Source organism: Geotrypetes seraphini, chromosome 8, assembly GCF_902459505.1.
Source record: "Geotrypetes seraphini chromosome 8, aGeoSer1.1, whole genome shotgun sequence".
Lineage (NCBI taxonomy): Eukaryota > Metazoa > Chordata > Amphibia > Gymnophiona > Dermophiidae > Geotrypetes > Geotrypetes seraphini.
Genome location: NC_047091.1, coordinates 17,126,958 through 17,140,575, shown reverse-complemented (window position 1 = coordinate 17,140,575; position 13,618 = coordinate 17,126,958). Strand labels below are relative to the sequence as shown.

Genomic DNA, 13,618 nt, shown 5'->3' with positions numbered 1-13,618 from the left:
CCTCCAGGATAGGGATGGGAACCATTGGTCTAGTGGACCCCTGGCTCCCACTCTCACAGTCCCTCCCATTCCCAACCAAGTCCCTCCGAAAAATCCCTGGCACCACTCCTCCTCCTCAAGCCTCCCAGATCCCCCCTTACTTCACAGAGACAGGAGCGATATCCACTCGCCCCTACCTCTGGGTGCTCTCATCTCCGAAACGGCAGCATCCTGGGATGCTCCGGGCAAGGCCAGTCTACTATATTAGGGAGGTGGGCAGCCTCAGTTCTCGGGGCCACAACCCAATCAGGTTTTCAGGATGTCCCCCAATACATTTGCATACAATGGAGGCAGCTCATGCAAATGGATCTCATGCATCTTCATTGAGAAAATCGTAACAACCCGATCAAAGGTTGCCCATCTCTGTTCAAACCCCTACGGTTCCTTCTATCCTGCACGGAGATACTTCTCTTGCACTAAAGCCCCCTTCCACCCTTGGTTTACATTAATTAGTCAGAAGCAATATTGTTCAATGAGTATCCCGCACTAGAAATCAACATTTCCAAATTGTGCCTGTTGTACGTAAAAACATAGGGGTCCTTTTATTAAGGTGCGCTAAATGCTAAGGCACCTATAGAATATAATGGATGCATTAGCATTTAGCGTGCACTAAATCAGTTAGCGCGCCTTAATAAAAGGATTCCACAATAGAGAATAACAAAGGGGGAAAAAAATCTGTCCCCGTCACCGAACCACCGTCCCCTTCACCGCAGCATCCATCCTTCCCTCTCGCCCCCTCACCGCCCTTCAGCGGCCTGAGAATCTCCCTCCCTCCCCCTTTACCTTAGCGGCGCCTTAGTACAGAAACTTATTGAAGCCGGCGGAGACTGCCTGCCTGTGCCTGCAGCTGCGTGTGTATGGGCGGAAGCTTCTCCTCTGACGCAACCGGAAGTTGCGTCAGAGGAGAAGCTTCCGCGCCCACACACACGCGACTACAGGCAGGCTTCACCGGCTTCAGTAAGTTTCTTTACTAAAGCGCCGTGAAGGTAAGGGGGAGGGAGGTAGATTTGGCCGTAGGGAAGGAGGGGGCTGTGCGTAATCGGTGACCGCACGCCTTCCCTCCTTTAACTGCGGGGACAAGGCCATTTACCACTCCACGGGGCGGTGGATGGCCTTGTCACCGTGCCCGCAGCGAGCACTTCCCCCCCCCCCCCCCACACACACACACTGTTTCGGTGGGCTAGCTTCGGCTAGCCGTGAGTAACTGCCATCGTGTCATTCTCTACTCCACAGTTTAGGATGGCAGGGAAAAAGCAAGCCCCAAAAGACTTTTCTCATCTATCCATTATCCCCACTTATTGCAAATTTGCAGGTTCCACTTAATTTCTAACGTAATGCTTTCTGTTCACTTTAGTCCCACCAGGAAATGCTTAACCCCTCCCCACTCACTGTGGTTTTCAAACTAATAGCATTTTTGAGCTTTTTTTTTTTTTTTTTTTCTTATACAGACGAGCAAAACACTCAGCAAACTTTTGACTCGCAAACTGAGCACTGCCCCGATAAACGAGCATTTACAGACCAGGAAGCGCTGCTTCGGGGGATTCCTCTTCCGTCTTCCGTCCAGCCTTCCATGTCGGGTGCCTTCTGCAGGTTGGAGGACCTCTGTCTGGGCCTGCGCATTGCGTGTGACGCGCACAGCATCAATCATCGTTGTTGTGCGTGTCGTGCGCAGCATGCGGGTGGGGCGGCGATCGGCTGCGTGGGCTTGGGTAGGGGCTCTCCAGCATGCGAGGGGCATCCGACGTGGATGGCTGGCTGGCGGATGGAGGAGGCATCCCTCTGAAGGCACTGCGGGGTTCTCCGGCGGCTGGCAGACATTGCACGCATTCCCCCCCCCCCCCGAAGCGGCACTGTCGGGTTCTTCTTCCGATGACGGATGGACGGAGGAGGCAGATGGAGGAGAGGGCGCTGCAGCACCCAGCCCCGACAGGTACAGACCCCGGGTTCTGGAAACAAACGTTGCTGTTGCCACTATTGTCTATGGGGAACTTGGCTTTGATAAACGAGCATTTTGGATTACAAGCATGCTCCTGGAAAGGATTGTGCTCGTAATCCAAGGTACCACTGTATGCCATGAGAACAGAACCCAATTGGTCATATACTTAAAGTTCATGACCTCTTAACCAAATAAAACTTGCATCGTGTGAAAGATTGTGCCATGTGTCGCATGCAAGTGAAAATCAAGAAAAAGAACCAAAGCACATCTAGGAGCTCCTTGTACGGGGAGAAGGAACAAGGTTGCAGATCACCACTCATGCAGGAGGGGGTGCTCAAGCATTTGGGCAAAGCAGTTTGGTGCATTTTATTTACGAGAGAGTTTCCATACAGTATATTCAGGGGCCTTTTAAGCTGGGTTAAGCCAGGGGTAGGCAATTCCGGTCCTCAAGAGTCGGAGCCAGGTCAGGTTTTCAGGATATCCACAATGAATATGTACGAGATGGACTTGCATGCACTGCCTCCTTGAGATGCAAATCTATCTCATGCATATTTATTGTGGATATCCTAAAAACCTGACCTGGCTCCGGCTCTTGAGGACTGGAATTGCCTACCCCTGGGTTAAGCAATTAATACAGTGTCATCACAGAGGGACAGACAGTAGCACAAGTTTGCGCTACTGTTGACTGGACAGCAACTGGTCCTTTGCAATAAAAATGCGATAACGCGAGAGTAAGGCGGGTGTTTCCCAAGTTGGTCTTAGAGTACCCCTTTGCCAGTCCGGTTTTCAGGATATCCACAATGAATTTGCATGAAAGAGATTTCCATACAATGGAGGCAGTGTATGCAAATCAACCTCATGCATGGCTTACCTTTATTAATTAGTGTGGTTTGACTCTTAGTTGCTTTTTACTTTTACCCTGATTTTATTTGTAAATCGCATTGGATTATAGTGCGATCAAATCAAACTTTTAAATAAGCTTGAAACTTGAATTAGGTACTGTATATCCCAGAAGCCTTCAAGATCAACTTGGGAAATGCTGCGCCACCGTGGTTGCCCCAACTGTCGATAACTCAGCCAAATTTCCTACCACAGATAATAGGAGGGACATTTGCACTACCGGCAGTCCCATAGCACCTGCCAAGATCGCTACCCCCCCCCCCCCCCCAACCTTCCTTATATGGAAAGATGACTCCCAATGGTAGTTTTGGAAGACTGCTGCTGGGGATGATTGGTGGGGGGATGTAATTGGCACATTTTAGATGACACTGCTGACCTAGGTGGCTGTAAGGGAGATCACTGCTGTCTAGGACTCCACTGAAACCAATGCTGACCCCCCTAGGTAAGTCCGGGGGATGGACAGGGTGAGGGGAGGTTAGGCCTCTGGGAGGGGGCAGGGTGATGAAGCAGCTTTAGGGGTTTGTTTGTTTTGGGGTTTTTTAATCATGGGTCGCTGCAGTAAAAGCTGACACTCATAGAATTCCTAAAAGGGGGCCTTAGTGGAAGAATCCCTTCATTATTTGCCATCTAAAGCTTATGAGTAGTCAACGGAGATAAGACTACATTTTTTTTTTTTTTTCCCAAAAATCAGTTTATATTTGTTATCCATTGAAAGTTATAAATATTTCAGACATTAAAGAGAATGGGCTTGTCGCCATTCAACATTAATCAGCAAGCGAAATAGCACATAGCCAGTTATCTACCGATATTCAGCTGAATATTCCGGTCTCTGGATTGACCAGCAACCGGCTACATTGTGCGACACAGTCGGTCACCGCCAGTATTCAGCAGCTCACCAGCTAAGTTCAACTGCCAACGACAAAGGCCTAGGTTCTCTAAATGGCGCCAGTTTTTTTTTATGCACTGGTAGGTGCCCAAGCGCAGTGAAAAACGCCCTTTAAATGACATTTCCTTACATGATTTTTCAAGGCGCCGGAATCGCGCCTCTGTAGGCGCTGTACGGTGCCAAATGCCACCACCGCCATGGCTAACATCAAAGGTAGGCCTGGAAAACCCTGGCCTACATTTCCGGCGCTTACCTTTGCCAGCGGCGCAGTTCTCTAACTGTCATGTGGCTGACACACGATTGGCGGCCACGCAGGTTGGAGAATCTAGGCCAAACTCCCTAAAAGGGGTGGTATATCTTTGATCATTGAGACTTAGTTGGCTAGCCGGTGAATATTGGCATAGCTGGCTATGTTCCAGCCGACCGCAAATAGACTGGAAATTCAATGCCGGTATGGCCAGATAATGGCGCCAGCATTGAAGTTTTTGCAGGGCCGGCAATCTCCTGGGCTCTGAATACGAGCCTTAATGTGTTTACATATAAAACTATTCAACGTGATATTAAAATAATCAACATAGGCATAGAATCTAAAAAAAAATTAAAAAGAGTATGTGCAAATTAATTTTGCGTTATCTCATTGTTTCCCCATCATTTAGCATCCTCCGTTGCTGGGAGAAGGCTCAGCTGCAAGTCGAGTGCGGACGTAAGCAGAGCCTCTCATCCAGTGCAGTGTTCCCGTTGAAACATGAGCAACAAATAGGTGAATTTTCACTAGTACAGCTGCTTCTTTAGCCGGGGGTTATAGAGATCCATACTTGCTGTAGGATGGAAGGAACTGTGGCCAATGTACTGAAGGCAGGTGAAAATACTCCTTTAAATTCACAGACACGAAGGATCACAAGTTCCACAGTCTCGTCACGTTCACTGTTATTGCAAAAAGGCTCAGTCTGGATGAAATACTACTTTTTCCAGGCTGTGCCACCCCTATGTCTAGATAGCCAAAAAAGAGTGAGCCACCCTGATTGCTCACTGGAAAGGTTTCCTTGGACCAGCCAGGGGCTGAGGCTGCTACAGACGTAATGCTGCCCGCCCCAAAAAGGAGAAAGTCTCACTTATTGTCCAACAGCACCACTTAGTGGCAGGACTTAAGACTTCCCATTCTGGAAGGAGCAGCCCTGGCGCTTACCCACCCCACCCACCCCCTTCTCTCAGCAAAGCACTGTGGCTACAATGGCTGGCAGGGGACACTGATGAACATTTCAGTTGCGGAAAATAAAGATTTATGGCATCACAGCCCAAAATAAACAAGTTCCGATTGAGCTAGACGTTGGCAACACTGTTTGAAAACAAACCCCAGCAGCCCTCGCTACATAAATCTCAGGCACAGTTACTGCATAAAGTTAGAACAAGTTTTTAAAAATGTATGTACATTTTCCTTCTTCTAGAGAAAAGGACTATAAAAAATAGAACACTCTATTGTAAAAAAGCACCCTACCAACATTGTTTCTTCAGCTGTAAACACAACTCATGAGAAATGCCCATTTTCAAGTGACATATCAAAGTGCATGGGATCAGTGCATTACATCTGACACTACACTGCATAATTCTCTGACCTGGCTTTCTTTCCTGAATCCTCGGAGAAATATACAATTAAATTTCAGTAAATAAAAAAACTAGGTCCAAGTCCCTTTATCAACCCAGAGTAGAAGTCCATTTGGTATTCAATTGGAACAAAAACCCTTCCAGGTGCTATTGCTTCCGAGACCAGATAAGGTCCAGGGTTGGCTACAACTCCCGTTGAAACTATAATCCAACATTGTTCCGCATCGCAAGAGAACCCAGTCCAGAACCTGTATTATTTGGTGGTGGGGATACTGAAAAGAAAATACTGAGGGGGCAGTCGCATTTCATCCTGCTCAGGGCGAGGAGGAAGCATTATCGATGACTGAACCTCTTCATAGGCTGGGGGTGGAGTCAGCATGCCAGTGTTTTGATTGGTGACCTGGCCTGCAATTCCAAGGCTCCCTGAAAGCTGTCCTTCCTCCTGGATCAGAGATGTTGGTGCCTCAGATGGGGAGTATGGAGGGTTTTCATTTCCCTGAGGGCCATACACTGCCTCTTCATATGAAGGAAGAAGAACTGGCTGTCCATTTATGATGAGGACATCTGGCTCTTCCATTCTTTGGTAGTTACTAAGAAGAAATAAAATGACATTTATGCAAACTTCTCTACTGACTCACAATGTGGATACGGTTGCAAATGATGCATCATTAAGAAAACAAGGCATTATCCCTTTTCATAACTAAATGCACAAGCTCTATTCATCTCTCTGTTTATTAAAATTCTTATATAACGCTGAACCAAAAGAGCAGTTTGCATAAAATCGCATTCATAAAATACAACTATAAACACAAAAACACCAAAAAATTCACACAAAAGCCTAAAACCCCTTTTGTTTACATGGTAATTATAAAGAGGCAGAATGGGACGATTCTTTGCGGTCGTTTCATTGCAGCTATGATTAATCGTCCTTGTGAAGGAAGGCTCGCAAGTAAACACTCCAATCGGCAAACCATTTCATTCAGAAGCTAAGTTAGTCTAGCAAAAAAATAATGACATGGCAGATGACGTCCCCACGGTATCGCTGGCTGAGAGCGTACCAGATTTGTAACTTTCAGTGGAGTTGACTCTTGCCTGTCATAGGCTCATGTAACATCATTTTTTGGAGGTCCTCTTCTCTTCCGCTATGGCAGAACTACAGCCCAGTCCGGGGGAGGGAAGAATTGTAGGGGGTATTGGGGGGGGGGCATCCCTTCGAATGCTGAATCTACACAATCCGGGAGAAGAGGGGGAGGGCAACCTAATTGGTGGGGAGGGGTTGTTTGTTTCATCACCAGATGTTTCATGGGATGGTTCAGTGGTGAATTGGCCGCAATTAATTATCCTAGACTCATAAAGGAGAAAGTCTATATCCTTTCTCAGCTTTAAAGTAGAGGTCTGCACGGGAACGGGGATTGCAGGAATCCTATGGGACTCCCATGGGGATTCCCCCCCCCCTCCAGGCTCACGGGACTCCCATGAGGATGGAGCCAGGGTTTCCGAGGCCTGGCAAGAGAATTAGTAGAAGATAGACAAAAGCAGAAACTGGGACCAAGATGATGGAAAAACAAAATGTCCCACCAGCTACAGCAAGGGAGTTGTTCATTTTGAGGGGGGCTAAGCTCAAAGTGGGCCCAGCCCTCTCTCATGGTTATGCCACCAATTGTATTTAGTACATAATGAAATACTTGCTGAGTTTGTTTTGGGGTTTCCAGTTCAGTTTTGGCACATTTTTCTTATGCAACCCTTGTCCTGAAAGGTGCCTCTCTCAATTCTGCTTTAAATGATTTTGATGCTTTATTGTTCGATTCTTTACTCATTGCTGCATTAAAACCCGTTTGTGGATCTTGGAAGGACCTCTCACAAGTTACCTTTGCCAGATGGTGGAACCAGATTTGTTTGCTCTACAGATATGAGCTTTATATTGCCAAAAAAATCCAACTTTTTATTTCTTTTAACAAGAAATGGTCGACCCTACAGTCACATGACCTAATGCCTATTCTAATTCTTTCCGGTGATGTATGCATCTCTTATTTCTGTTCACTGTTATTTGTTTATATTGTATTTTATTGTTGATTTAAATAAACTAAGAGTATTTAAAAAATCTGAACTGTCAGAGGGGAGTGTCAGTGGTTAAAGCTAGAGCCTCAGCACCCTGGGGTTGTGGTTTCAAACCCACGCTGCTCCTTGTGACCCTGGGCAAGTCACTTAATCCCCCCCACTGCCCCAGGTACATTAGGTAGATTGTGAGCCCGCTGGGACACACAGGAAAAAATGCTTGAGTACCTGAATAAATGAATGTAAACCGTTCTGAGCTTTCCTGGGAGAACGGTAAAGAAAATTGAATAAATTAAAAAAAATAAAATAATTGCTGCTTTTTATGGGGACAGGTAACTTTTATGGGGGACGGGCGGGGACAGAGGAGATTCCTCGAAGGGATGGGCGGGGACGGAGGGAATTCCTCGCGGGGACAGAGGGGATTCTGACGGGGACGGGCAGGGATGGAGGGTATTTCTGTCCCCGCGTAACTCTCTACTTTAAAGGCCCTAGCCTGGAGCTCTAGAAATGTTTCATAGCCCAATCATTTGGGGGGCTACAATAGCCACTTTGTAAAAATGTCCCCATGTGCAAACGTTGTTAAAATGTTTATTTTCTTTTTCTTTCCAGCTTATGATTTATCTTTAATCTTATCTATTGTTTTGCCTTTTGTCTTTGTTTTGTTCTATTTCTATCATTTAAATTTCTCCAGAATTCTACTGTTCAACGGCTCCCCCTTCTGTTTCTATTCCTTTCTCTCCTCTCTTCTACCTTCCAAAGTATTTAGATCAATGCTGTCTTGTTAAAATGTTTATTTTATTTTTATTTTTCCTCTAACTCTACTTTTCACTTCTCTATTACCCTCCAGGTACTTTAGTTAGATTGTGAGCCTTCGGGACAGTAAGGGAATTTTTCAAGTACCTTTCTTATTTCTAATCTTAATGTATATTTTCTGTAAACCGCTTAGAACCTAACGGATGTAGCGGTATATAAGAAATAAATTACATTACAAATTACATTACAAAACCTGAGGAATTCTTATCCTCGAAACAAGTCAGTTGCCGTTGTATTATCATGATGACCCAAACTACTGCTCTTGTCCAATTTTCGTAGACTGTCTAGGCTAGATCAGTAAATTATGTTCAATACTAGGGTTCCAGATGTCCGGATTTCCCCGGACATGTCCTCCTCTTGAGGATAAATCCGGGGGGGGGGGGGGGGGGGGGGGGGCAAATGGCTTTTCAAAACCCGGCATTTTATCCGGGTTTTGAAAAGCCACCTCAAATCACGTCGGGCAGGGAGCGGGGGTGGGTGGGGCAGACCTGGGGTCGGGATTAAGGCGTTACAGAGTGGAGATGGGTGGAAGTGGGCCGGCCTGGGTGCGGGCCTAGGGGTCTGGATTTTCCAACTGGAATATCTGACAACCCTACTCAATAATATTCTATAATTGGCATTTAAAGGTGAGTGCCTGTTACAGAATAGCATTGAAAGCCGACTTTGGCACCCATATTTGGGCACCAGGACTCAAACCTACTAAAACCAGGTGTTAATTCCCAGCATCCAATTTTGGTGTGCATCTCAGGCATTCTAGAACACGGTGTGCAAGGAACGCCCCTGACCCGCCCATGCTCCTATGACCACACCCCCTTTGAGTTGTACACTATGTAGGGTTACCAGATGTCCCTTAAAACTCGGACGTGTCCTCTTTTTACGGGCTTGAGGCAATATACAGCCCCAAAGGCCCCAAACCTATAAACGGCAATTAACTTGTAGGCGCTGAGGAGTGCACGTGTCAATCGTATACTAGGCGCCGTTTAAAAAATCGTGCCTAGCAGTTGCCTAAAGCAGTCTTAGGCACTGGTAGGTGTTGAAACCTTAGGCACACTCTATTTATGCCAGGTTTTATTGGCCTAATTGAGTGCGCCTAAGTCAAAACACGCCCCAAATCTGCCCCTAACCACACATACTTTATGGTAGGCGCCTTCAAGTAAATATCTACCTCAAAGTGGTAGGTGCCTACCATCGAATTAGTTGCAATTTTTTTTTTTTTTTTAATAGCGATGATGATTAAGGCTTATTTAATAATTAAGTTAGGTACCTAGATTGGCTAAGTGCACCGATCTAGGCAGGAGCGACTGAGGATCGTTCCTGCTTTGACCACACCTCTAGACCAGGGATCTCAAAGTCCCTCCTTGAGGGCCGCAATCCAGTCGGGTTTTCAGGATTTCCCCAATGAATATGCACTGAAAGCAGTGCATGCACATAGATCTCATGCACATTCATTGGGGAAATCCTGAAAACCCGACTGGATTGCGGTCCTCAAGGAGGGACTTTGAGACCCCTGCTCTAGACCAGTGGTTCTCAACCCTGTCCTGGGGGACCTCCAGCCAGTCGGGTTTTCAAGATATCCCTAATGAATATGCATGAGAAAGATTTGCATGCCTGTCACTTCCATTATATGCAAATCTCTTTCATGCATATTCATTAGGGATATCTTGAAAAACCGACTGGCTGGAGGTCCCCCAGGACAGGGTTGAGAACCACTGCTCTAGACAATTGTAAGGTCAGCCTGGGAAGGGGGTGCAGGCTGAGCCAGAGCGCTGGATTTGGGGGCGTAATGGCTAGTTTCAGTTTGGGCCAAAACGGCGCAGCAAATTTCAGAAAACAAATTGGTTTTGGCCAAAATTTTTAAAAAAGCAGTTTGGGTCACCCCCTTAAGGTCACAGAACTATTTATAAAAAAATTAATCAGACACTCTTAGCCGATAACAACCGATTTGGTGTACAGGAAATGTTTGAATTAGTTGAAAACTGAGTGCATTGAACAACTGAAGGTGGTCTCTAGAAGTGTATGCACAACCAGTGGTGTAGTTAGACGGGTGCGGGGGGAGGAGGGGGTCCACCCCGGGCATGGTCTTCCTAAGGGCACGACACCCCTCCTCGCCGCGCACGCCCCTTGCCTTCCCTCATACCTTATTTACTTCCCCGGCGCAAGGTTGCTGCCCGTGCTAGCATCGGCGCTCTCTCTGACGCCACTTTTGAGACCCGCGCCTATGAAGTGACGTCAAAGGGCGAGTCAACACCGACGTGGGGACGCTGCTCACGCCAGAGAAATGAAAAAGGTATGGGGAAAGGGAAGGGGGTGCGCACGTGCGTCCTCATACCTTATGGAAGAGGATAGGGCACCACCTCCCCCCCGGGCGCCGCTCACCTTTACCACGTCACTGTGTACAACTCTACGCAGGTATGCAATATGTGGCAGGCTAAACTAGTGTTTCTCAACTTGGTCCCAGAGTCCCCCCCTTGCCAGTCAGGTTTTCGGGATAGCCACCGTGAATATGCACAAACTTGATATGCAAATTTCTTTCATGCATATTCATTTTGGATATCCCGAAAACCTGACTGGCAAGGGGGAGACTCTGGGACCAAGTTGAGAAACACTGGATTAAACAAAACTAGCAGCAGCCTGCAACGCTGCATTTTCCCTAGTAAAAGTCCCACACCCACAGCCTGCCTGGACTCGCCCAGGAGAGCCGCAAACCAGTCTGCATAGCTCCACAGCTCACCTTCCACCCTGACGGCAGCAGGATTTGGGTCTCAGCAAAATACAGACTGTTGTCGTCAGCAGTAAGGAGGAAATGGTAATCGCCACCACTGCCATGATGGGGAAAGATGGGAGCACTGGTGCATTGTGGGTGGTAGAATGTACGGTGGACCCTGAAACAGAGACAAAGAGGATTACAGAACCTAACAAAAAAAAAAAAAATCGGATCTTTTCCAGATAAGCCCCGCCACTAATGGAAAAAGTGGACGCGCTGAAAGTTAAGCCCCGCCACCTTTTGCCAGCGCACGCAACCTTAACCAGTGAAGTTCTCAGCACAACGGCCCCACAACGCGGCGCGATGTGTATAAAGTAAAGTGGGGGGGTTCCCCCCCACACCCCCCGTCGGAGCACCCAAAAAAGATTATAAAAAAGAGGATATGAAACTTAACATTATCAAAAAATAGGATAAACTGTCGACCATTTTTTTAAGGGCTCCGACGGGGGTGTGTGTGTGTGTGTGGGGAACCCCCCACTTTACTTTATACAGATCGCGCCTCTTTTTTATAATTTTTTTGGGTGGCGGGGCTTTTTGGCGGGGCTTATCTGGAAAAGATCCAAAAAATCTATATTCCGTTGCATTTTCTTTTCCTGTGGCATCATCCTCGAAGTTCACAGAGGTTTTAAATAGAATAGGCCGAGATCTCACGTAGCTTTCTTACCCACATTCACTAAAATTACAGAATACAAAGTGGGACTACAACCTTCGCAGGCTACATTTAAAACTGGTTTGTAATACACGGTTGCCTGTTTTGTTCCCAATGCACAGCATGAAGGAACAAATGAGAAGACTGTATCCCCCAGAGACACTGCTTCAAAGGGCTTAAAACAAAAGGCCATTCAATGCTGTTCTTCAGAAAATAAACATCCCTAAACCTGCCTTAAACAAACAAGCCCAAAGAGGGTGCCTTGAGAGGCTGAGAGTGGCACAGGCTAGTCTCAGGCTGTTTTGTGCAGGAAAATTAATTTTTTCCAGCCAGATATCTACTATTACTACTATGAATTATTTCTAGAATGCTACCAGATGTATGCAGTGCTGTACAGAGTCACAAATGAGACAGTCCCCGCTCAAAAGAGCTTACAATCTAAACAGACAAACAGGATGTCATGGATACAGTTAAGGGGGAACGGTTAATCAGCTGGTTGGGTTGGAGGGCAGAGGGGAGTACAGGACAATAAAGCTATTGTGACATCACCGATGAAGTTGGCTCTTATTGGTGGAATGAGGCATTATGACATCACAGTCTCAGCTCTGCTTCCCAGAGACTGAAACTCTTCACACTACTACTATGAATTATTTCTATAGCGCTACCAGATATTCACAGCACTGTACAAAGTCACAAAGAAGACAGTCCCTGCTCAAAAGAGCTTACAATCTAAACAGACAAGACAGACAAACAGAATGTCATGGATACAATTAAGGGGAACGGTTAATCAGCTGGCTGGGTTGGAGGGCAGAGGGGAGTACAGGACAATCAAGCTATTGTGACATCACTGATGAGGTTGGCTCTTATTGGTGGAATGAGGTATGTATAATTATCTTTAAAACTTTGATTAACAAGACCCCTGCTTTTTTATATAGGTCACTTATTCCATATTCTGCAAAGAGAATTTTACGATCTAGCGAACAAAATCTGCTAACGATTCCATCATTAAAAATTATTAATACAAGGAGACAATTTATTTTTTCTTGTACAGCACCGCAAACATGGAACGCCCTCCCTATTACTTTACGGGAGGAGAAAGACCTTGGAAAATTTAAAACTGAGTTAAAAACTTTCCTTTTTAAAGATGCCTTTTCTACATAATTTTATACTTCATGAATTATATTTATTTGGTTAAACCTGTTTTAACTATATCCCTTTTGTATTTTCCCTCAATGTTTCTTCTTTACTTTAAAATTGTATTTCATCCCTCCTTTCCCCTTGTTTAACAATGTTCAAATTTAGAGTATTTTAGCCATTATTTAAAAATTGTATGTATTGTAATGTATTGCATTGTTATTGTTTTTATATTGTAAATTTTAAATGTACATCGCTTAGAATATCCGATTAAGCGATTTATCAAGTTCCATAATAAACTTGAAACTTGAAACATCAGAGGAGTAGGGTTAAGGATTGAAAGCTATATCAAAAAGGTGGGCTTTCAGTCTGCTTTTAAACAAGGGAAGGGAAAGGGCTTGGCGGACAAACTTAGGTAATTTATTCCAGGAATAGGGGGCAGCTAGATGAAAGGAACGAAGTCTGGACTTGGAAGAGTAGAGATAAAAGCAGCTTCTCTGAGGAACGGCGTTCTCGGGGAGGAGAGGAGACATACTGAGGGGCTGCGGCAGGAAAGCTTTGATGGATACCATTTCCTTTCCCAACAGAGAACGAGATACCAGTTGCACTTTCCATTGTACTTCCTCCCTATACAACTTCTTTGTGGCATCAGGAGGATGGAGAAGCTGCTTCCAGCCTAGAAACAAAACTACTGGAATCCAAACCTGGGAAACATAAATCTAGCCTGTAAATTTCCTCTCAACTATCCCCCTTAAAACGGAGGTGGCTTGTAAAGCACCCACACTCAAAAGGGAACGAGTGACAATATATCTGAGACGGTAATTTAACAAGCTGATTTAG

At 45.8% G+C, this 13,618-nt stretch overlaps 1 protein-coding gene across 3 annotated transcripts in view; it reads right to left on the bottom strand.

The window, feature by feature from the left end:
* Positions 1–3,410: 3,410 nt before the first annotated feature.
* The window catches only part of PAK4 (p21 (RAC1) activated kinase 4), a 165,350-nt gene continuing 155,142 nt past the window's right edge, over positions 3,411–13,618 (bottom strand). For all 3 annotated transcript variants that reach the window (XM_033953589.1, XM_033953587.1, XM_033953588.1), the window contains exons 13-14: positions 10,963–11,113; positions 3,411–5,953 (exon numbers count right to left, since the gene is read on the bottom strand). The gene's annotated coding sequence lies outside the window, so the exon portion shown is untranslated. The remainder of the gene's footprint in view (positions 5,954–10,962; positions 11,114–13,618) is intronic.